We start from the raw sequence: 26,064 nt of genomic DNA on the forward strand, positions 1-26,064 counted from the left end.
GCAGTGACCACATAATGCTGAGGGTGTAGCTTCAAATTCTTGTAACTTAGGGGCCCATAGAAGCTCCACTGGGAAGAGCCGACTCAGTGCTACGCAGGCTCCGGCCCCGGCAGGCTGGGCTGTTCTGGGACAGCAGCCACAAGCTCTCTGACTGCACTCATGCTCCCACTGTATGCAGAATATTAGGAGACTTAGGGATAGGAAGACAGGCCAGTCCTTCCCTTATTTGCCTTATTTATCTTCTGTCTTTGGCACTAGGGTTTTTTTTTTTTTTTTTTTTTAAGATTTTATTTATTTACTTGACAGAGGGAGACAGCAAGAGCACAAGCAGGTGGGGTGGCAGGCAGAGGGAGAGGGAGAAGCAGGCTCCCCATGGGGATCCTGGTGCAGAACTTGATCCTAGGACCCTGGGTTTGTGACCTGGGCCAAAGGCAGAGGCTTAACCAACTGAGCCACCCAGGTGCCCCAAGCACTAGAGACTTTTATGCATTGTTTCCCACTCTATTCCCAGCACCTGCAGGAGGTCCTCAGCAAATAGCTTTTGAAAAAATAAATGGCTGCAATGCTGGACATTCCATCATCTCCAGAGAGCAGGCTCTATTGAGGTTTCTTGCTTCTTCAATGTGCCAGCCCCAAGACATTTCCTAAGCTACCCAATGGCCAATCTGGCCCAGTTTCTAGCCCTGCTTTGCCTTCATTACGATTTGTGAAACACATTTATCTTCTGCTATTGAGTTAGCGTTTCAGTTTCATGATTAATACAGAAACAACAGGGCACAGTCTTTTGTTGTTTACAACGAAAGAGCACCAAGACTATGCCCAAAGAAAAAAATGCGAAACCATAAGGCCTTCCTCAATACATATTTATGCTGTGCTTCATTTTTCCTATCGTTTGTGGGCCTCTGGAGATCAGCTTTTTCCAGAAGGAGACCCAGGACAGGCACTTCATGTACCATAACTCTGAAGCAGCTTGAGGAGAGTAGATGTGCCTTTGGCCCTAGTGGAGCTGGAGCATTCCAAATGTGTGGTTCCATTTTATGAAGAGACAGACTGATGTTAGTTAGGAAATTGGTTTATTTTCTCCAGAGGTTATACTGAAATGTTTTTTGGCACGTCATTTAGTGATAATGAAAATGGCAAAAATAAATGTGCATTAGTCTATTTTATTTGAGATGGGATCAAAGATTCCTCCAACGTGCTGGACACACCATGGGCTTACCAGCAGAAACGGCAAATGAATAAATAGGAATCTGATGCAAATACCCAAACAGTATGTATGATCTGAGTTCCAGGAAGAGAATTTCCAATCCCTTTAATTCTATTGCACACCATTATTTGTGGAGGTTGCCAAGCTAAGAGAAAGAAAATACAAAGCTTCCCCACTGAACTTTGAACACACCCTTACATAATCATTTTTATTCCACCAGCAATAAAGCATCCTCACAGGACCCGGAGACCCACATTTCTAAGGACAATGCTTGACATTGATGGATTGCTTTTTAAAATATTTTCCAAGCTACCTGGTTGAATGTTCTCACCACAAATCTGGCTCAAAGCCTAGCTGGTCCTTCTGAGTCATCCTGCATGACTGTTCCCATCTGCACCCTGCGCTTTGCTTGGCTGCTATTATTTCAGTGGGACTTTCTAATTCATCCTTTTGAGTTGATGTGATGCTCTTTCTACCTGTTCCATGGACTCTGGATAGTGCCTTCACAATGTCTGAGGACAGAGACTCTGTCGTATTTCTATTCCTAAATCTCATACAATTCTGTATACACCAGGAGCGCACTCATTGTGCCTGTGGCTGCTGTACAAGGGCAGCCCCGCTTGCCAGGCTTGGGATGCTGTACAGCACCAAGTGGACTCCTTCCAGAAGGGTTCAGCATTCAGAAGGGGACTGGGGACCCTGAGGGGGTGCAGAATTTCAGGGAAGTCTCTGCCATCCATCTACAAAGAGAATATGGAAATATAATGAAAGAATGAAGTATTTATGAAGAACCTAGTCAAGAACTAGACCTACCATCCATCTGCAGAGTCGACATTCTGTGCACTAAGCAACGGTAGGATATAGCGCTCTGAGGCCAAAGGCCTGGCCCAAGCTCTCACTTCTGGTGGATGAATTTGGGTGACTCATTTAACTTCTCTAACCCCCAGATTCATCACCTGTGGAAGGGAGAAAACACCTACATGGCCCACTGCCATGAAGCAGGGTCATAGTGAGAACCTATAAATACTGAGTCTGTGAATTCTTTGCTTTCATCAGAGCCCTGGCAGTGCTTGGCAAGTACAGATCACGAGGGACTTCCCTCAAGAACTTCTGATTCAGTAGATGAGAAGTGGACGAGAGCCGAATTCAGCGGTTCTCAGTCCTGGTTGAACATGAGAGTCATGTGGGAAGCTTCTGAAAAATGCAGATACCACAGGCTCCTTCCAGACTAATTAAATCAGAATTTCTGGGGCAGAGGCATGAGGTATTTTTTAAAAAGCTCTCCTGGGTATTCTAATGTATAGACAGGTGGATAATCAACAGTAAAGTCCATGCCACTGTGGGTGATTAAAATTACAAGCTGCTAAAAAGTCTCCACCACCTTCCTCTGAACCGTCAGAGGCACAGGACCCCCTCCCTTCACCTAGAGCAAGCGCTCAGGTAGTGAGAAGTGGCATGCCCCATGGCCAGGGAGATACCTGTTAACCTTTCCAGAGAGAGAAGAATCTCTCCTCTTTTTGCCAACTTCCAAAGGAGAAAGCATTGTCTCCCACTCTCCAGTAATTAATCATCCCCTCCATGAGGGGTTCACCCCTTAGAGGCACCCTAATCCCTCATGCCTCAGTGTAATGACACGAGCAACAGGCCATGCCCGTGCTGCAGGAGCGTCTAGACCTGAAGATAAACCTAAGGGCGATGTTAACCCAAGGATGCAACTGTCACAGCACATTGCCTTACCTTTTCGTATCCTTGATTTGCAGTAGAGGTAAACAGTGAAGTGTGTCAGCTCTGAAAACCATTCTAAATTCGAGTCTCCTGGAGTCCAAAGTGTCAAGTGCAAACTTAATGCAGGAAGATAGGCACAGCCTATTGCCTATGATACTGACCAAAAAGACTAGTTTGCAGACAGCAGTATCTTCTTAGGAAAGAAAAAAAAAAAAGCCTCTCTTCCCCCAAAACAGCACAGGGAAGATGGTCACATTATTGTGTCAAGTTTTCTATTAGATACAAATAGCAGGGCAGCCCCGGTGGCTCAGTGGTTTAGCGCCACCTTCAGCCCAGGGCCTGATCCTCGAGACCTGGGATTGAGTCCCATGTCGGGCTCCCTGCATGGAGCCTGCTTCTCCCTCTGCCTGTGTCTCTGCCTCTCTCTCTGTGTCTCCCATAAATAAATTAAATTTAAAAAAATATACAAATAGCAAATGTTGAGATATTTCCCCCCTAGATATTGTTCTGTGTCTTGGAATTCTCTTTATTTCATTTATTTTGTAACCTTTGCCAGATACCCATATATGGGAAAATGTGAAACTTCACCAGGATGTGTAAAAGAAGGAAAGCGATAAGAAGTTCCCATACCGGGGAGCAGTTTCTGGAAGCTGGGGAGTCTGCGGGGGCAGTGACTGGAGCAGGTGGGGGGCCTGGCTGGGAAAAGCAAGTCTCTGTGAGCAGAGCTGGACCATGTGGGCACCTGGCTGGGTGGCTTCTCACCACAACTTGTTTTGCCAACTGATGGCAACGTCCACAAGAATGGAAAGCTCCGATGATGACGGGCTGGGACCGTGTGATCCTTGGAGGCTCTTACACAGTTTAAATGTAACACCTTGGAATCCATTTTTTGAATGGTCTTATTTTCCCCTTAGTGATTACTGCATTAAATAACCAAGTAGGAGAAAGATTATAATCTTGGCATCTCAGTTCTGTAAGACCTGTTCCCCAGACCAGTTCCCATTTTTTACATTTTAAGAAGTGAGATAAGAAACATCTGATCTTTTGCAAAGAAGGTTAAGTATTCCATTTGGTTGTTTAAAAGCTGGTTTAAAAGGTCCCTCATAACGCATTTTCAATAAAATATTTCTAAATGAAAACAGCTGATTTCTATCTTTCAGAAAACAGGAAAGAAAAATAAAAACCACTATGTTTAGAAAGAAAACATTATGAGGGGCGCCTGGATGGCTCAGTGGATTAACCAAACAACTCTTGGTTTCGACTCAGGTCATGATCACAGGGTTGTGGGATCAAGCCCCACATCGGGCTCTGTGCTCAGCACAGTCTCTCTCTCCTCTTCTGTCTGCCCTTCCCCCAGCTCGTGCATGTGCTCTCTCTCTCTCAAATAAATAAGTCTTCAAAAAAAAAAAAAAAAAAAAAGAAAGGAAGACATGAGAAACTCTCAGTTCCATTTAGACTCCAAAGCTCATCTCATTATATGGATTATCTTTAAAAAACATTATAAGGGGCTCACAAAGTAAACTCTACTACTTCCTTAAGAGTCATCTTGATGAGAAAGGGAATCTAAAGGGACTCTGATTTAGAAAGGCTCTGTTTCTGTTGTTTTTCTGCTAGATCCGAGTAAAACCCAAAGAAGCTATGGTCCCACTCCAAGGGGATAGTAAGAAAGTTAGTCTTTCTCTGAGTTTTGTCCTTGGCTCCAAACCCCTGATAGCATGTAAGAAGACATTAGCTTCAGAAAAACCCTCCACTGATGCTGCCATAAATACCCCCCATCTTCAATGATTTGTAAAAGTGATACCGATTATCCACCTGTCACTCACCTTTGATTGAAACCTACCCTAGATTCCTGAAAGAACAGGTATCCTGGACCTCTTTCCAATATAACCCTGTAACCCCAAGTGATGACGAGACTCATTCTCCTTTCCTTTCCAAGGCTCCCAGACACTTTGTTTGCTACACTCTGTTATTCACACTATTTAATAAATTCTACTTTTGCTTTCTCCACTCAAGTTTGATTTCTATTCTGCACAAAGCCAAGGACCCTCTTGGCTGGCCCTGTGGGACCCATTGTGGGTCCTTGGGCTCAGTCTGCTTGCATCATTAAGGTCTGTAACTTTTGGCTTATGCTGCTCTTACTTAAAAGCTTTTCAAATTACTCTTCGGTGACCCCACATTTCTTCATTTTTGATCATTGCCCTATAATTCTTTTCCATTTAGAAGCTCCTGAAATGACTTCCTAGCATCTAAGTACACATTAACATACTGTGTTCTCATTTTCTTCTCTTCTTCTCCTGACTCAGTAAATCTGTCAAGAATGAGTCAGAGCTAGCTGACTGCAGCTCATAGTTCTGCATTAAACTTAATGCCAATATTTAGAGAACTCTATGAAAGACTGCTTTTAGGACAAATAATATGATTTAATTTCTTAGGTGCAAATTGGTTTTCCCTACAAAGCAACATTAGGCAAATCCAAATTTAATAAATTGTCTTTAATTATATGATTATTTCTGAGGGCATCGTTGTTGCTGTTTTGTATTATTTTAGATTATCCTTAATAATGCCATTTTGTCATTTCCCTGTGTTCATACAGTCAGACTTAGGATTCGGTACCTTTTTGGTTGAAACTCTTTGATAGTGCTAGAACAACACATATATATACAAAAGAGACATATATACAAGAGACAGATATACAAGATACATATATACAATATACATACACATAATATACATGTATATATACCATCATTCAGAAGGCACTTGATGAATCTTTGTTACCTCTTTTGCTACTTTCAAGCCTGTTTATTTCTTTTCTTTCACTTCTTCACACTCTTCTCATGAGATGAGTAGCACAAGAACGACAGTCTCCATTCTCAAGCATGAGGAATTCACGCCCCATAGATGCTGAGAATCAACCCCAGGCCTTCTAGTAACTCGCCCAGGGTCTTTCTGGTTTCCATTGTCCTCCTTCTATATCATTGGGCAATCTCGCCCTTCCCTTTGCTTCTCAGAGGAAATTGTCTGGAGACATTTCTGGTTGTCATTATAGAGAGGGTACTAGCTGCATCTAGGGAACAGAGGCCAGGAATGCTGTTAAATACCCTACAATGCACAAGATAACCCCCTTTAATAAAGAATGATCTGGCCCAAATGTCAATAGTGTTGCTGTTGAGAAACTGTGCTTCACATGTGGCTGAAATATCTCCAGTGGCTCCCAAAGGTAATGATATCTGAGGAGCTAAGCTCAGTTGTGCTCAGTTGGAGGGCAGGCTGGTTGGAAATGCCAGAACCCTGTGGCAGCTGAGGATCCGCCTCTTTCCTGGAGGTTGAAAGTCACTCGAAATATTAATGTATGAACATTATTTAATTTCAGTTTTTAAATTTTTTCCTTTAGTTACAAAATAATGCATGCTCCATGTATTCATCTTATGTTACTGTCTTTGGCCCAGAGACCACCAGGATCAAACTTACAGTACAACAAAGTTAGATTTACTGTTTTTACTGCAGCAAGGGAGGCAGCTGGGAATCATAGCAGTAAGGCTGTGTTTTGAAGGGTTGTTATAGGATTTAGCTTGTATCAGATGATTTGATGGCAAGTGCTTTTGTTCTGTATTGGGTGCTGTGAGGAAGTGGAGAATGGATGTCTTAATAGTTTTTTTTTTTTTTTTTTTTTAAATCTAGGAAGAAGGAGAGTGGGCTAATGCTGTAATTGGTAAAGAAGCTGCTGTCGCTCACGTCTGGCTGTTTGTGGTTTGCAGAGTGTTTTTGTTTATGTCTGTGCTTAGATGTGTTTACAGAATAGCTTAATGTTTGTCTTACTGTATCACAGTCCCAGATGAAGGTGTGAAATTGTTTATGCTCCTCGGGAGGACGCTGTGGTTCAGTTTAGTAAAGCCAGTACAGCTCCCAGCTGATAGCTGTCAGGGGCTACTTTTTTTCTTTCTCACATAGAACATATGAAACACACGCACACACACACACACACACACACACACACACACAAAGAAAAACAAACAAATAAGCCAGAGGTATCTATAATCACACTGTTCTGAGATAACCAAATAAAAAATTTTTGTTGTAGATTTTTTTCAGGATTTTTCCCAGGCAGATGACTATATCATCAAAATAATAGGAACATTTGTCAAACAAGGTTTTATAGCTTCAGTTTTCACTTAGATATCAAGAACATTTTTCTCATATCGACAAATATTGTCCTATAGCATGATTTCTTACTGGCTGCAAAATGTTCCATGAGATTAATGGCCCATAATTTACATAATTCCATATTGTTAAACATTGGCATTACTTGAAAATTTTTACTGTTATAAATAATGTTGTGACAGATATCCTTTATGGTATCTGATAATTTCCTTGGAATAAATTTCTAAAAGTATGATTAGTGGGTCAAAGAACAGCTAAAATGTCAAGGACTGATAATGTTGGTATAATCAGGTTTTAGGATAGTAGACTTTGCCAATCGGGAGAAAAATCCTAAAAGCTGGGGTAAGGTGTTTATCATGGAGGTCGTTTTGGCCAATTTTTTGTCTTTTAATTCAGAGTTCAGAAAAGGACAAGTGACAAAAAAGACAAAGTTATATAATTAGAGGAAATCTCGTTTATGACCTAATGAGGGACTTTAGGAGAAAGATAATTTTTTCCATGTGAAAGGTAACTGCAAAGTGTAGCTGCTTATCGAGAAACCAGACATACAAATCAGGATAGAAACACCCTGGTGTGTCGTCTTCCCCTACCCATGGAGTGGCAAGGTAATGCCTTGTCTGTCTATGTGACAGGGGAGAGGGTGTCTTTGATTCAAAGTAGAGTGGAATGGGGGACTTGACTCATCAGGAGTATAAGGGTGCATGCATGTTAGATGAGGTTGGATGAAGAGTAGAAACTGAAGGGGAGGGGGGAGCTTTGAGTTTTCCTCTTGATTTCCTGTGTCTACTTTCTGTTGGTGAGTTGTATTGGATAGTATCTTCAGTACAAAACTGAACAGTAAATGGCAATTAAAAGCATCTTGTTCCTTATTTAATGGAACTGGATTCACTGTTTTGCAGCTAAGCATGCTGTCTGATGCAAGTGTTTGATAGAAATGCTTTTTCTAGGTTAAAGACATTTCTTTTTATGCCCAACTTACCAAGAAAGTCCATCATGAATGAGCAGATGTTGAAATTTATTGATTTTTTTTGCATCAGCCCTTTTCCCATTCATCTGTTAATGTCATGTGAGAAATCAGGAGGTTATCTGATATTCAACCATTCTTACGTCTGTCCTTGAACTCTGCTTGGTCCTGATGAAACTCTACTAAATTCAGCTGACTAATTTCTGCATCTGTGTTTGTAAATAAACTTAAGACTACAATGGTCTTGCCTTTTCTCATTTTGGGATCAACTAGCCTTTTAGAAAGATGGACAGGGGATCCCTGGGTGGTTCAGTGGTTTGGCGCCTGCCTTTGGCCCAGGGCGCGATCCTGGAGGCCTGGGATCCAGTCCTGTCTTGGGCTCCCTGCAGGGAGCCTGCTTCTCCCTCTGCCTGTATCTCTGCCTCTCTCTCTCTCTCTGCCTATCATGAATAAAAATAAATAAATAAATCTTTAAAAAAAGAAAGATGGACAGCTTTCTTTCATTTTTTTTTAAGATTTTATTTATTTATTCATGAGAGACACAGAGGGAGAAGCAGGGGAGCCCAGTGTAGGACTCTATCCTGGGACCCCAGGATTACAACCTGAGCTGAAGGCAGAGGCTCAACCACTGAGCCACCCAGGTACCCCCATTTTCATTTCTTTGAAACAGTTTTATAAAATGCAGATTTATCTCTTCCTGCAGATTTGTTAGAACTTACTTTTAGAACAATTTCCTCCTGCTTTCCCACCCCACTGTCACTCCCATTAATGGAAGAAATGATTACTTAGTCAATTTCTTTCGTGGTTACTGATTTTATCAGCTTTTCTATTTCTTCTTGAGACAATTTTGGTAATAGATATTTTTATGAGATGTCATCTAAATTTAAAAAAATGAATTAGAATATATATTGCATTTGATATTTTCTTATTAAAATTTTTTACTGTTTCCATAGTTATATTTCTTCTCTCTTTTTCCTGATAATGTTTATTTGTGCATATTCATATTGCTTTTCTTATTGGCCCTTCTAGAGATTTGTGTGTTTTACTAGATTTTTCCAAAAGTCAGCTTTATATGTTAATTCTTTTTTCTTTCATTTATTAATATTTGCTCTCATCTTTATTTTTTTTCTTTCATCTGCTTTCTATAGGTTTATTTTTATTTTCATTTTCCAGGTGCTTGAGTTTCATGCATTCTTTTTTTTTAATAATTTTTTTTAAAATTTTTATTTATATATGATAGTCACACACACAGAGAGAGAGAGAGAGAGAGGCAGAGACACAGGCAGAAGGAGAAGCAGGCTCCATGCACCGGGAGCCCGATGTGGGATTTGATCCCGGGTCTCCAGGATCGTGCCCTGGGCCAAAGACAGGCGCTAAACCGCTGCGCCACCCAGGGATCCCGAGTTTCATGCATTCATTTTCAGTTTTTCTTATGTAAAAAAACTTGTTTTTAAAGATTTTATTTATTTATTCATGAGAGAGACAGAGGCATAGGTAGAGGGATGAAGCAGGCTCCTTGCGGGGAGCCTGATATGGGACTCGATCCAAAGACCCCAGGATCACAACCTGAGCCAAAGGCAGATGCTCAACCACTGAGCCACCCAGGCGTCCCTTATTTAAAAAATTTGTACAGGTACCACATTAGCTGCTTCTTATAAATTTTTATGTGAACTAATTTCATTAGCATCTTGTGATTGCTGTGATTCCTCTTTGTCTCATGAGTATATTAAGATTTGAATTCTAAATTTCCTAACATAAAATTTTTTAAATTATATTTTTATTTGGTTTGTAATTCAATCAGTTTTTGGTTAGAAAATATGGCCTGTATGATACTGAATCTTTGAAATTTTTTAAGATATCTTTTGTGATATGGTCAATGCTACCAATATATCTATTAGCTCAAGCTTATTATTTTTCTTCAGATTTTATATCCTTGATAATTTTTTCTCTGCTTAATCTATTTATTATCTTACTGAGATATCTCAAAATCTCCTGCTATGTTTATGGATTTTTCTTTTATATTACTGATTTCAGTGCCTCTGTGTTCTGGGTGAATTCCTTAATTCTATCTTGCAATTCTCTAAAGCGTTCTTCAACCATTGCTTTTCTAGCATATATGCAGTCTATTACATTTTTATTTCATCTATATGACTTTTTATTTTTAAGATGTCTTCACTTATTTATGTTTGTTGTTGATTTGTTTTTTATTTCTTTTCTCTTTGAGGTTTTAAACATCTTTCTGTTAATATTTTATCAGACTATTCTATGAAATTAGCTTCATCTTAGGTAAATTCACATCCTAGTCATTGATTTCTTTTCCTTAGCTTCATCTTACAGCAAATATTCTAAGTTGTAGTCATTCTGTAGGAGCCACTTTTCTGTTAGCCACAAACCCTTGCTTCCCACCTTCTAGCCCCAGGCCTAGTAGGCCCATTTTTCACCCCACTCACCAGTTTGCATTTATGATCAATTTTTGGTCAGTGGAGAGGTCTTATTTTTTAGCCCAAGTATGTTTTTATGGCTTTTTTGTTTATATACTTTATCTATCTGTTTTGCTATGTTTTCTGATCTAGAGGGTGTCTGTGTGTGTGTGTATGTGTGATTGGACCTGAATTTATTGTGTCATCCTGACCAGACTCCTCTCCCACAGACTCTCCTAACCTCTCTCTTAAAAAGCTGTTACTCTCCAAGCAGTTAGTGAATAGTCATTATTACTTAGTGTACCTTTCTTTATTTTTGTTCAGAAACAAATGCTACATCCCAAATATGCTAAAACATAAAAGACCATCCTCAACCTCAAGAGATTTACATCTTGTCAGAGATAAGTTAGAATAGTGCAGTCAGTAGTGAGGATTAATTGAAGCAACAAATCTCCTAGAGTATAATAAGTATTCAGTATTCAGTATTTATTTCTCACATTCTACTTTGTCCATGAATCCTAGATAAGGAGGCAAGCAAGTAATAAAAAAATCTTAGACTTTTGAGTCAAATGGACAAAGATTGGCTCAGCTTTGCCTATTCATTTAAGGACCATGAAAAAAATAGTTCCAACTCTCAAAGCCTCAACAATTTTTTAAAAACAGATTTTATTTATTCATGATAGACACACAGAGAGAGGCAGAGATATAGGTAGAGGGAGAAGCAGGCTCCCTGCGGGGAGCCTGATGCAGGACTTGATCCCAGGACCCCGGGGTCACAACCTGAGCTGAAGGCAGATGCTCAACCACTGACCTATTCAGGCATCTCAAAACTTTAAAATTTTTATCTCTAAAATTAAATAATAATATTTGTTACTATATTACAATCTGTAATTACAAATTTGAACAAAAGGATCTTGTTGCTTCTCTCATGAAGCTTTCAGTTAGTAGAAAAGACAGGTATTAAGCAAGTAACTCAGAGTACTCTGAGGTATGATGGAGACATGCTACAGGTCTCAAGATAAGCACAATCTAACTTGTGCAGGCTAGAGTCATGGAGGAAATAGGATTGCAACTAAGCCCTGGAGGCTGGGGTTATTTAGGCTAAAGGAGTTTATAGGGACAAGAAACAACATGGGGGCAACTGAGTGGCTCAGTGGTTGAGTGTCTGCCTTTGGCTCAGGGCATGATCCTGGGGTCCTGAGATCGAGTCCTACATCGGGCTCCCTGCAGGGAGACTGCTTCAACCTCTGCCTGTGGCTCTGCCTCTTTCTCTGTGTCTCTCATGAATGAATAGATAAAAGTTAAAAAAAAAAAAAAGGAAGAAGAAGAGACAACATGTATGAATCTTCTGGAGTAGGAAGAAGTCGAGTGTATGAGGAAGTTGAGTGTATGAAGACCTGAAAGAAGCCCAGTGTGTCTGTAGGAGAGAGCATGAGGGGAAAGGGGTGAGATGAGCCTCCTCCCCAAACCCCGAGGTGTGTGTGTGTGTGTGTGTATTAACCCTAAACATAACAGAGAACCATTGAAGATTTTTAACCAAGTGAATGTCATTTTCATAATTCTGAGTCCAATCTGGGTTGATGAAGTGAAAAGAAGACCTTGGAAAGGAAGCTGGAGGATCAGTTGGGAGGTCTTTATAGTAGCCAGGGAAGAGATGACAGTGGCTGAGGCCAGAGCCAGTGTATTAAATAGAAAGATTTGAAAGGCCAAGTCAACTGAACTTGATGTTCAGTGGAAGCAGGAGTTGAGGGAAAGATTGCAAGTGAAATCCCCCTGCCATGCATCCATCTCCATCAGGTGTCCTGAGCATCTCAGTGCTTGTGGCTGCTTAGTCTTACATCCTCTGCAGTAGGAAACTTCTATTCTTAGCTTCATGGACATAAGGAGAAATAGAAGAGGAAACCAATTAGTAGGAAGATGGCAGATCTCCTGGGACAAATAGAAGTTTTATGGCCTAAACTTTTTCATAAATTATGGTTAAGTAACAACTGCCCATGACTAAAGTTACTGTTCCTTTCCCTCCACTCCTTCACATCATAAATTTAATGGATTGAACTCATAAAAAAGATCATTAAAAATTGTCCCATATACACCTTCCTAGTGGATGACAAAGGACATACCCTTACTATACTTTCATTTAATCAGTTGGTTTGTTTAATATTCTGGGCTCAAGCGAAGTTGTCATTTCTTTAATTATACCCATTCACTGTCAAGGACACTATGTTTATTAAACAGTAATTTATACACACCTGGCATTTACCTGATTCAGAGGCTCCAAGTGGGGAAAGGGAGATGTTTTCTTGGTGTGTGACTTCACGTCACCCTGCTTCTTCTATAGAATGTTCTGAAGGCCTTTGTTCCTCCTTTTTCAGTCACATTTTTGCTGAATTAGAGAAGAGGTGGGGTTTAAGGTTGGAACAGGTGGTAGTTCAGTAGGTAGAGAGGACCATTTAGGCTCAAGTCTTTCTTCTTGGTTAAATTTTGTCTGGTAAACTCATCTAAGTAATTCTGCTCTAATGCAGCTCAGGTTCCTGACACAATGGTGAAGAATGAAGTCTGCTCCTTTATAGGAATGGCATTTCCCTGGAAGGCACTGAAGGAGAATTCTTGGGATTTTTCTGTGACTGTAGCAGTTCCACAATTCAAGGAATATCAAGGCCAATATAATTTCTGCTCTTCTAGGATAAGAGATTTTGGAGACTGATTCAGATTTAAAAAAAAAAAAGATACCAGAGTAAATATATGACTGTATTCATTAGAGAACTGCTGACTTTGCTCACAGCCACTCCTGCAACCCATCTCTTGAGGAGAATCCTGGTGAAACTTTCAGTGTTCTCCTGGCAATGAGATCTTCTCTTTGGGATGTGCCTACAGTTGGTACTCAGATTCTCATGTAAGAAAACAGCTTGAAAAACATCTTCTATTATGCTCACATCAAAAACCAAGATGAGAGAAACCATATATAAGGAAGTTATCTACCAGAAATTCTCAAGTGACAGGGGCAGATCTACCCCTTGAAGAGCAGTCTTTGAGAATATGTGATAATGACTTTCCATGGCCTTTGCTGTATTTATTTGAAAAATCACTCCGTGTTATAGGTGTTATCTATGAAATCATAAATAGTATGGGAAGAGAGGAAAAAAACATGAGATCTCTAAAATGAAGAGTTAAGCTGTCCATTACTTTTCTAAGGATCTACTTACTTCTAACCTTGGCTCAAATTAACTATTGGAGTGCAAAATACTTTATCTACCTGAAGCTTTGCTTTAACAGTTTTTTCAGCCTGTAGCAAAAGGTGTTATAAGGAACAAACAAATAGGGGATCCCTGGGTGGCTCAGTAGTTTGGTGCCTGCCTTCAGCCCAGGGTGTCATCCTGGAGTCCTGGATCCAGTCCTGCATAGGGCTGCCTGCTTGGAGCCTGCCTGTGTCTCTGCCTCTCTCTGTCTGTGTGTCTCTCATGAATAAATAGATAAAATCTTGAAGAAAAAAAGAAAGAAATAGCATTCAGTTTTTAATTTACCATACAAAAAAGATAGGAGTATTTTTCATTACATCACTTAATGCCTTCTGCACAAAGTTGCATGTGAGAAAGTTCTTCCGATGTGAAGATTCTTTTTCTCCTTAAAAACTGATTTGACTCTTCCTTTCCAATGTGAGAATGATGTAAACAATTGTGTTGCTCTTTTTGCCTTGGCTGCAAGGAATTTTATAGAAAAATTATTAGCTTATGCTTTTGAAGAAGTATATGTGCACCCAGTGCTCATCATATCACATGCCCTCCTTAATGCCTGTCACCCAGTTGCCCCGTCCCCCCCATCTACCTCCCCTTCTGCAACCTTTTGTTGGCTTAGTTTATTCTTATTCTAGTTTCTTGGGATATAATGTTAGGTTGTTTGATTGACAGTCTTGTTCAAATATGCTATTTCCTTATTGATTATCTGGATCATCTATCGATTGTTGAGAGTAGGGTATTAAAGTATCCAACTACTATTTTATTGCTATTACCAAATTCTGCTAATACACACTTTATATATTTAGGTGATACAATATTGGGTACATAAATATTTATAATTATTATATTTTCTTGGTGATTCGACCACTTGTCATTACATAACGACTTTCTGTGTTACCTTTGACCTAGCTTAAAATCTCCTTTGCTTTATATAAGTATAGCTATCTTGCTTTCTTTTGGTTACCATTTACTTAAAATATCTTTTTCCATTCTTTCATTTTCAGCCTGTGTGTGCCCTTAAAGCTAAAGTGACTCTCTAATAGGTAGCATACTGTTGGATTTTTGAAAGTCTATTTAGCCAAAAAGAAAAAAAAAAAAAAAACTATTTAGCCATTCTATGTCTTTTGATTGGAATAGTCAATCCATTACCATTTAAAGTAATTATTGATAGGTAAGGGCTTATTATTGCCATGGTACTGTTTTCTAGCTGTTTTGTAGTTTTTGCTCTCTGCTGTTTTTCTTTGTGAGCTGATGATCTTCCATGGTGGAATGCTTTGATTCCCTTCTCTTATCTTTTATGTTTTTACTGTAGGTTTTTCTTTGTCATTACCATAAGTCTTACATAAATATCTTATAGATAGGAGAGTCTATTTTACATTGATAACAACTTCACTTGCATAAAAAGCTCTACCCTTTACGCCTCAACCCCCATCATTTGTGTTTTGATGTCATAACTTACCTTCTTTTATATTGTGTAACTGCTAACACATTAAGGTATCATTAGTCTTAACACTTCTGTCCTTTAAACCTGAACACATCACCATATTACAATATTAGAATACTCTGAATTTGACTCATTTTCACCAGCGTGTTTTATATTTTCATGTATTTTCTTGTTATTACTTAGTGTCTATTTCAAAAGGAGGAACTTTTTCCGCATTTCTTCTTTAAGATAATTATTCTAAATTCTCTGCAGGCAATTCATAGATCTATTTCTTTAGAATCAGTTATTGGGGCTTTATTGGTTTCTTTTGGTTGTGTCATGTTCACTTGCTTCTTCATGATTTTTATGTCCTTGTGTTGATAAGTGGTCTCCTTTTCCATACTCTCTAGGTTTGTCTTGGCAGGGAAAGACCATCACTAGTCAAGCTGACTTGGGGGTACTGGATGGGTCAGCTGAGAGTGTCTTCAGGAAAGCAAGACTTACAATTGGGGTCTCTAGTTGGACAGAGTCACTGCCAAAGCTCTGAGGTTATGGGGAGTTGCTGCTGTCTGTCTGGCTTCCTTCCAAAAGTTGGGTGGGCCTGCTGGCTGGGCTTTCAAGGGGGCTACTGGCTCTGCTCCTTGGTTGAGCAAGGCTGCAGACTATGCTCTGTGGTTAGGAGGGACCAGTAGCCAGGCTCTGTAATCACCTCTGGTTGTGTGAATTTTCAGTCTTTGTTCCCTGGCAGGATCATGCCACTGGTTGGACTCCATGAATGGCCAGGCAGGCTATAGGCTGAGTTCTGCAATGGCTTCTGGGTGGGGCCTTAAACTATGCTCTGCAATTGAGTAGAGGCTGTACTTCCTGATCAGGTTGGCCACTGGCTGTGCTCTGTTGTTGGACAAGGTCACTGGCTGGGCTTTCTGGTCAGACAGTGCTCCCAGCTATATCCCATAGTTGGGTGGGACTGGGGACTGTGCTCCACAGTTGGGCACAGTCCCTGTCTGAGCTCTAGTAGGGTGGGGCTGCAGGCAATGCATCCAGATTGAGTGAGGTCACTGACTGGGCTCCTTGCCAGTGAGGGGCCATAGGCTGTTTTAATAATTAGGCAGGGCTGTATGGGATCTGCTGCTGAATTGGGTTGTAGGCTATGTTCCATGGCTGAGCAGTACCATAGGCTGGTCTCTGAGGCTGCCGGGAGTCACCATTACGGCTCCTTGGTTATGTGGAGCCAGAGGCTATACTCAACAGTTGGCAAGGCTGCTGGCTTGGCTCACTGCCCAAAGGGGGGGTGCTGTAGGATGGGCTCCCCAGCCACCTGGGTTCTCTGGCCAGCTTTCTTATGGGGCAGGACTGGAGGTTAGACTCAGCAGTTGGATCATGCTTCCAACTTGCTTCGCTCCCCGGGAGAAACCATAGCACTAACTTCATGGCTGATATTACCCATTGACTGTGAACCCAAGTCTGGCACAACTGCCAACTAAGCTCTCTAGACAGATGGAGCCACTGATTCAGCTCTATAGATGGGCAGAGCCACTGGATGGGATCTCTGCTTAGGCACTTCTGCCAGCAGTAATGTGGTCTGCCAAGATCTGAGCACTGGTTGCTGTAAGCCTGGCTTTGTCTTCTATGTCTTTTTTATCTCCAGTGGTCAAGCCCTGCAGATTCCCTCGTGATTCCTGCAAAGCAAGATCCTGAATGGGCTGCCTGGGAAGCATCCCACAGCACTGGGAGAGCCGGATGTCCATCTTGGGTTCTCTTTCCCCCCTGGAGAAACTATAGGCCACGGGGGCCCTCTTAGTCTGGTACTGTGCCAGTCTAGGGGAGGAGCAAAAGTGAAACTGCTCTTCTTACCTTTCCAATGTGGTCCTTCTTGGTCTCTGTGGTCCAGGCAGCTGCTTCAGCCTCATCCCCAGGTTCTGAGATTTTCACAATTGTGTATTGTCTGTGTATAGTGGTTAGTTGGTCTTGTGAAGGGCACTGAAGTCAGGAACAATGCAATATTGCTAACGGGATGACATCATGTCTCCGACATGGGATTTCCTTTGGAAGCAATGAAAATGATCTGAAATTGATCACACTGGTGGTTGCACAACTTTGTGAATATACTCTGCTTTTTCTGCTGTGTCTGTGTCTGTTACTTAGCTTCTCTGTTCATTGCCTATCTTTCTCCAAAGAAACATTGCATTGGATCAATGGGGTAAGAGTTGCCTGAACCAGAGATATCCAGATATTTATCATCCTCTCTTGACTCTTTTCAGAAGCTTGAGTCAAGTATGAGAGTACTTTTAAGACATGCCTAGCAGGGTACCTGACACATAGTAGGTGATCAGTAAATTGAATTGTATTATGTCATTTTTCATTGTCCTCTCTTTAGGGCAGAGATGTGATATAAAAGTATTCTTTTAATATTGGCCTGATGTGGCATTTAAAGGCCTACAAATGTAGAGCTCCAAATGCAGAACTGTATACCCCTGTACAGACCTCCAGGGATGCTTTTTCAGAGTGTTTGTTCAAGCTCACAAAAGCTCTTTGTGGGTCCCTCCTCAGGCACATTATATCATCCTCTAAGCCATTAAATCAATCTATTTTAATTGGATAATGACTCCCATTTTTGAATCTGTGGAAAATCCTCCCCACCTCCATCTGTATCTCCAGCGGCAGATTTCCAACATCCTGACAGCAGCAGGGCTTTTTGTCCTCCCTGTAGCCCTGCAGCCACCAGGGGCCAAAGACCAATTTGCTGTAATGAATTTAATATGTTTAGTCTGAGCCATATAGTTCCAGGCCAGCCAGAGAGGGCCCCATTTAGGGTTACTTTCCATTAAGTGAATCAAAGAGGCATGTCGGCAACTATGGGCTGAGTGTGCAAACTCTTCTGGTGCCAACCTCATTTCAAGTCCAGCCAGCTTCCTAGCCACTTTCTGGACTGTCCCAAGACCTTTTTGGCAGAAGTTTACCATGCCTCTGGCTCCTAGAATCTACACTAGACCATTCTCAAGCATATATTGTACTTCTTGGAAGTTGTTTTAGATGGTTGATTTCTCATCTTAAAGTTTGTCCTTATTGGTGATGAGATATAGTTTTGTGAGTGATCAATTACTTTGGATATCTTGGGAACCTATTTTTTATGAGCTGATGAATATCTATATTGAAAATACATATCAAGATTCTATTTTCAAAGGAAGACAAATGCAAAATAGTTTAGGAATTGCTACATTTTAAGGACTTCAAGAGATTATCTGGTCCAGGTCCCTGCCTCTAGAAATAGACTACTTAAACCTGGATCCAGGACCCAGGACAACCATCTTAAGTGGAAGTTGCAGGATCTTTGACAAGGCAGGTGCTGAATGCCTATTATATTTATCCATTCCCCCAAAATAATGAGGAAGTATTCAGCTATGCATTAGAGGAATCAAACTTAATTAAAGAAGTTTCATATCTTTAAAGAGTTCCCATTTTGGTAAAAGAAACATAAATACCAATAGTCTACTGAGGGCTGTCAGAGAGGCACAGAGGTTTTTATTACCAAAAGAAAATTGGAACCAAGAAAAGTCTACTTAAAATGAATACATTTAAAATGAGGCACCTGGGTGGCTCAGTGAGTTAAGCATCCAGCTCTTGATTTCAGCTCAGGTCATAATTTCAGGGTCATGATCTCAGCGTAGTGAGATCAAGCCCCATGTGGGATCTGTGCTGAGCATGGAGCCTGTTTAAAATTCTCTCTCTTCTTCTCTCTCTCCCACCTCCCACCCCCCTCATACATGCACACATGCTCTCTCTCTCTCTCAAAAAAAAAAAAATTCAATGGGTATCAACTTTTCCAAGTAAATCAGAAAAACTAAGACTTGTTTGAGATTTAGTCTTTAACATTAAAATGATGAAAATAATTTTCATTTATTAATCAAAACTTGGGTTATTATTTCATTTTATCTATGTTGCAGCTTTTAGAACATACGTAGATGGGATTTTAAAAGACTCCATTTTTGATGACAGATGCCATTATGACAGAAAGATACTATAGTACAGAGATTATTTTTCAAAAATATTCAAGAGTTTCATCAGTTTTTCCAAAGATCAATGTCATTTAATTTTGATATCCAAATCATTTTATTCTTGCATCCCTATATTTGTTTTTTGTCTTCAATTGCTAACATATTTAAACCTGCTAGCTTCACATTTTTAATAACTTTCCATGTGATACCAGTATTTCTCCAAAAAACTTCCCTCACTTTTGTAAAGCTCTACATTGTTTGCAGGATTTAAAATAGGTTTTCAGTTATTCATGAATCTTGGAAAATGCTATTTTTGTTAATTATATTACTTTCCCAGAATCCCAGTCTTTACAGGATGCTTGAAAGAAGACTTGGAGTTATTTTATATGCCAACCAAACACTCTTTCACTAAAACAATGAAGCTGTCTCCTGGAGTAGTCTACTACTCTACCAAGTATACTTTGCAAGCCATTTCCTAGCTTGTTAAATGGAGTGGGTTGTGAGATGAGGTGCCATGAAGTACAAAGTCCAGAGTTTTAGGTAGATCATACAAAAATTTATGTGATATTTACAGTACAAACATTTATTATTCTTAATCTTCCAGAACATTTATCATGCATATGTAGTATAAGGTACACACTTTAAGATCTTGTTGGAAAACTGTTTGAAAACATAAAACCAGAGCAATAGCAAAGTGAAATTACTGAGGGCAGAAGAAAACTCAAACTAGCAGACACCAAGTATGGTCCGACACCAGAGTGAGAGGGAAACATCAGCCTTAAGGATTGCTGATATAGGGACCATCTTCTAGTTTCAAGTAGTGAGAATCTAACACAAGCCAGATTTAACTCAATAATAGGAGTTTATAGACTCATAAATTCAAACTCAAGACAGGACAGTATTGGTCTCAGGAATGACAGTATCATTCTCAAATGTTATCAAGACTATCCCTTTCTCTATTTCTGCTTGGTATCTCTGCTTTTTATGTGCTGACCTCATCCTCTCTAATTTTCCAGGTATTCTATCTCCGTGTGATGGGCAAAGGCATTCCTCGCTTTAGGTCAGCAATTCTGCTACCTGAAAAGTAAAGAAAATCTGTCCCATCAACCTTAGATGGAACAATTTCAGGAGAGAGTTCAGTTTGGATCACCTGATCATCATTTGTCATCCTGGCTTCCATGGTGTCTGAGGACAGAAGGATACCGTACCTGGTCTCATGTGGCTGTCTGGACTTCTCATCAGACCAAAGAGGTACGTTATGTAATTGGAAAATGGAGAAAGGCTGGTCAGAAAGAGAAAATAGCCACTGTAGAGACAAATCTCATCATCTATTACTTCTTGCCTTTCCATTCATCTCCTAGTATTACATGTTGCTTATGGGTCATCTAGTTCATTTATATTAACTGGGGCTAATCTAACCTGGACTTGAATCCTATTTTCATTAGTATAGTACCCAATTATAAAACATTTTATGCAGAAATAGGATATAATTTACAGATGACCTGTGTTTAGTTGTGTGAACCTATTTACTGTGATTAAACCTAGAAATAATGTGGGTTCTCCTCTTTAATTTAATTTTTACTGATTTGATGAATTAGAAGAGGTGCAGCAGCATGCACATCGAAATTCTCAGTTCAAAGTAAATTTGTTTCTAAGAAGGTCTTGCTTTCTCCCAAAATGCCATAAGAAAAATCCAATAAGGGACGCCTGGGTGGCTCAGCGGGTGAGCATCTGCCTTTGGCTTAAAGCATGATCCTGGAGTCCCAGGATCGAGTCCCACATCAGGCTCCCTGCATGGAACCTGCTTCTCCCTCTGCCTGTGACTGTGTCTCTGCCTCTCTCTTTCTCTCTCTCTGTGTCTCTCATGAATAAATAAATAAAATCTTTAAAAAAAGAGAAAAATCCAATAAAACCTCTTTCATCTCCTTGAATGGAGAAAGCAACATGCATTTCAATGGATTTTAATGGTATGTATGCCTTTTAATGTTTATATTTTAAGTATATTTATTAATATTCTTATGCTTTACATTTTTAATTTATTTATGTTCTTGAGCTAGATTTTAAAAGTCATTGAGTACATTAAAACTTATTTAGCTGGTAAATATTGAGCATTTCAATAGTTCTGGACTCTGAACTAAGAGCTGTAAGAGACAAAGCAAAAGTCTCTAAGAAGTTTACTGTTTAGTTAAGGAGACAGGATTATGACCTGAAATAAGAGAGAAATATGTATGGCAGTGTATCAGATATACAGAATTCAGCAATTTGATTGAAGTTGTGTCAGTGAGTGACCAACTGCATAGGCTTCATGGCACTGAAGCTTGTCTATGGATAAATATGCTTAGCAAGAGAAGCATCACAGTAAAGTTTCATTGTTTCATTACATTCTCAGACAGAAGTATTATAATACAAGAAGATTGTGTGTGTGTGTGTGTGTGTGTGTGTGTGTATCTGATGAATGGGTGCATATGTATCTCCATTAATAATACCCATGTACATAGCCGTTGCTGTTAAGCCAATAGTAGAATAAGCATGTTTCTCAAATTAAGTGGATATATATTTTAAAGTTCCCAGTGGAATGTAAGATATAAATAAAACATTTTTCATTATTTTTTAAAGATTTATTTATTTATTTGGGAGTGAGAGAGAGAATGAGAGAGCAGTGGGCGGGATGGTGGAACAGGGGCAGAGGGAGAGGGAGAGAGAGTCTTAAGCAGATGCTGCACTACGCATGGAGCCTGACATGGAGCTCAGTGACATGACCCTGAGATCCTGACCTGGGCCAAAAGCAAGATTTGGCTGGCCAACCAACTGAGCCACCCACATGCCCCAAGTAATACATTTTAAAAATTTATTCATTCATCTGCACAAAGGTAATTTGTTGAATGTAAGATGTTAAATGAAAATACCTATTTGGGAAATGTTATGAATTGAATTGAATCACCACCAAAAATATATTGAAGTCTTAACCCCTGTATCTGTGACTGTGACCTTATTTGAAAATATGGTCTTTGCAGATGTAATCAAGTTAAGATAAAGTCATACTGAATTAGGGTGGACCCTAACCCACTGACTAATGCTCTTATAAGTAGAGGATTATTTGGCTACAGTGTGACACCAGCACATAGGGAGGACACTGGAGTCATATTTATAGGCCAAGGAACACCGAGGGTTGCCAGCAACCTCCAGAAGCTAGGAGAGAGGTGTGGAATAGATTCTCAGAACCTCCAGAAGTAACCAACCCTGCCAATACCTGAATTTTAGACTTCTAGCCTCCAGAGCTATGAGAGAAAAAATCACATTTCTGTTGTTTTAAGCCACCCAGTTTGTAGTAATTTGTAACAGCAGTCCTAGGAAGCTAGCACATGGATTATGCATTTATTTATTGTATTGATGTCTACCTCTTATAAACTTTCAACTTGCACATTTTCATGCTTATAAAAAAAGGTATGAGCCAGAGCATAAGAATCGTGATTGTGTTCACTGCCAACAAATGGGATAACAGTTGCCATTCAAAAAATCACTTTGGTCTTATAAACAACTGAATTTGAGAATACCTTCCAGGAACTAGCCAGTTTGTAAGTAAAGGAGCTTCTAGGTCATTTAAATTATTCATACATATTTATCTTATGAGAGGAGTATCTAACTGCATTACATGCATGGAAGGAACAAAAGTCAACCTTTTTTTCAATTCATGGACAGTCTCAGTAAGAGGAGGTTTTGCTTTCCTCATAAATGAACATTTGAACCCCCCAAACTAGCCTGTATACCTCTTCTTAAGAAGATTACTCCAGACTCAATGCCTCTGAGCTTCCATTTAGGTAAATTGGATGCTGACCTACTAAATTGAGATGATGCTAAGTATCTTAGGTTGTCCCAACCTCCTGAGACCAAGAATTTGACCCTGATGTGTCAGTGACAGGTTATGTTTCATGACAAAGCCATGCTGAGGAGCTGCCCTCTCCTACCAACCTCCTAGCCCTTGTCCACGGCAGTGGCTCTGACACACCATGCTTGAGAGGAGGAAGTGGACACTCACACTAGTTTTACAAGCAATTGTGCTTTTCTTCACCTCTTAGAGCACATTCAGCGCTTCCAGAATATATTTCCTCTTCTAGGAGATTCCCGTTTTTTTTGAGAAATTGGTAAAGGCAGTTAAAACTTGTAGTAGCACTTTAGATTTTGTATCTGGTTATAATTACATTTATGGGAAGAACACATACATAAATATTCTTCATTTTCACTTCCCTATGAGAAAGTCTAGATACCATTCGCCAAACACAAACCTCATGGTTTACCTAAGAGTAGGAACGGAATTGCGATTGTGTCATTTCTCAAGAAGAGTAGAGTAGGTCAAGAAGAGACATGCTCCTTCATACTGAGCCACAAAGTATTAAGATAGCATTAATTGTAAAGGTTCCTCTTCTCCATCCTTTCAAGCACAGGCACACATGAAAACGATTTCCTGTACTTTGTCTTTTGATTTAATGCTTGCTATAGACATGTGTTACATTTTAATGGGGACTTGGTTAGAGGAGAAATTGTATTCAAACTATATAGTCACAAGAGTGTGGTGGATAAGTTTCTTTCAGAGATGGAAAGAATTATATTATTGACCACATAAATTAGATTTGGAATACTTGACAGGATTCTATGATCTATTTCCATGTTGTTTCTAATGCTGAGACCCTATGTTTCTTAGAGAGATTCCCCATAATTCTTAATCCTTTGGTTTGTTTGTTGGTTTAATTAAGTCCCTTTTACAAGAGGCTGCTTGGATTAGGGTCATGGATAATGTTTGTGGCAGATGAAGAGACAGTGACAATAAATAACAACAAACTATTGGAAGTCTGAAGTTTATAAATGGAAAGTCTAGCTGAACCAAAAATGAAAAATCCAAGTAATGAATCTCCCCAATAAAAAAAGGGATCATCTTTGGGCGTGTGAACTTCTCAGGGTTCTGAAGACAACTCTCTTCATTTTATATTTCAGAAAGTTGAAACATCAAAAAAAGCAAAACAACTGAAACTTAGGCTCAAGATTTCAAACACTCTTCTAAAGGTGGAACTATTTTTCTTCTGGAATATTGACTTTTTAGTTGGACCTGGCAATATCTAGGAAAATTCCCCAGAGTTTGGGAATCTTCTTTTATTACAAAATGAGGATCTTCATTACTTTTAAAATTCTCTTCAGTGGCCGCTGTCATTTTTTTCTAATAAAAAAAATCAGAAAAATGGTCAATGAGTCACACCAGATTTAGACCCCAGAAGAGTTTATGTCTCCGAACAGTTTTACATGACCATTTATAGAAAGGCCAGGATCAGAATATTCACAGGTTTACTGTGATTATCTTAATGGTGCCAGGAAAAGTTTAGTTTCTTAGGTCATAGCACTTCATGAAATGGCATAAATTGCAACCAATTTAAAAGGTTGAATTTCCTGATTCCCTGTGTGAATTGATATAACTTTATTATCTTTTCCTGGTAGTAACTCTTAGCCATATGTTTCTTTCTATCAGAAGTCAAAACTAGGAAGAAAATACAATAACAGGTTTAAAAAAAATCGAAAAACCAGAATTCCCAGCTAAAAATGTCAAAAATACTTTCCTTTTGCAACCCAAAACAAATAGCTCAGTCAGCAAATAGAGGGAAATGTAAAATATGTGTCACTTCTTCTGCAAGGCATTTGGTATCTTCATGTTTTGGAGTGCTGACTGGGTGCTGAAATCACCTGTCTATCTCTGATCATATAGAGCATGTGAGAACGGTACCTTTGTGCAGGGACACAGAAGTGACAGAAAAAAAGACATACTAAAAATACTGACAATTTTTTTTAGTTTGACCTTAAAGAATGCAAATCGAAATACTAAGACACCAATTTTCAAATATTCAATTGTAAGGTTTGTTTTTTACGACAACACTGGACACTAACTAATAAGAGGTTGAGTGAGATGGAAACTCTTACGCATCATTGTCTGGAAGTTTTGTTTTTGGTTTTTTTTTGTTTGTTTGTTTCTGCAATTACTTTAGTCAAATCTGTTAAATTGCCTTTGGAAATTAGATGAGTACCTATACCAAATATAAAGCAATGTAAACATAACTGTGATAGCATTTCTTTCAACTCGTTTTGGTCACATCAACCTTGCACAAGGGGAAGTAGACACCATTGCTTTTGTGTTTGATTTTGTGTTTCCATGAGCATGCTCTTTTTCCCCATTCATTTATTCTTTTTTTTTTAATAAATTTTTATTTATTTATGATAGTCACAGAGAGAGAGAGAGAGAGAGGCAGAGACACAGGCAGAGGGAGAAGCAGGCTCCATGCACCGGGAGCCCGATGTGGGATTCGATCCCGGGTCTTCAGGATCGCGCCCTGGGCCAAAGGCAGGTGCCAAACCGCTGCACCACCCAGGGATCCCTCATTCATTTATTCTTTTTGAAAAACTTCAGTTTACTTTCCATTGTTGCTAATGATACCATTATTCTGATATTGTTTTTTTTAAGATTTTATTTATTTTATTTATCCCTGCTCCTCCTGCAGGGAGCCTGATGTGGCACTTGATGCCAAGACCCCACGATCATGACCTGAGCAAAATGCAGATGCTCAACCACTGAGCCACCCAGGTGACCCTATTCTGATTGTTCATATCATATTATGCTACTTAATTGAGTTATAATTAGCATATAACATTGTGTTAGTTTTAGGTGTACAGCATGATGATTTGATATGTGTATATATTGTGAGATGATCACAACAGTAAGTTTAGTTAACATCCATCACCACACAGAGTTATAGATTTTTTTTCTTATGATGATAACGTTTAAGATCTACTCTGTTAGCCACTTTCAAATACACAATACCATATTGTTAACTATATCACCACACAGTCCATTATATCCCTAGGATTTATTTATTCATTTTATAACTACAAGTTTGCACC

General features: G+C 39.5%; 1 long non-coding RNA gene across 1 annotated transcript in view; it reads left to right on the forward strand.

The window, feature by feature from the left end:
* Window positions 1–26,064, forward strand: part of LOC118350691 (uncharacterized) — a 233,844-nt gene that overhangs the window by 89,192 nt on the left and 118,588 nt on the right. The window contains exon 2 of the long non-coding RNA XR_004804953.2: window positions 20,145–20,379. This is a non-coding gene — a long non-coding RNA (uncharacterized LOC118350691). The remainder of the gene's footprint in view (window positions 1–20,144; window positions 20,380–26,064) is intronic.

This window comes from Canis lupus, chromosome 15 (genome assembly GCF_003254725.2).
Source record: "Canis lupus dingo isolate Sandy chromosome 15, ASM325472v2, whole genome shotgun sequence".
Lineage (NCBI taxonomy): Eukaryota > Metazoa > Chordata > Mammalia > Carnivora > Canidae > Canis > Canis lupus.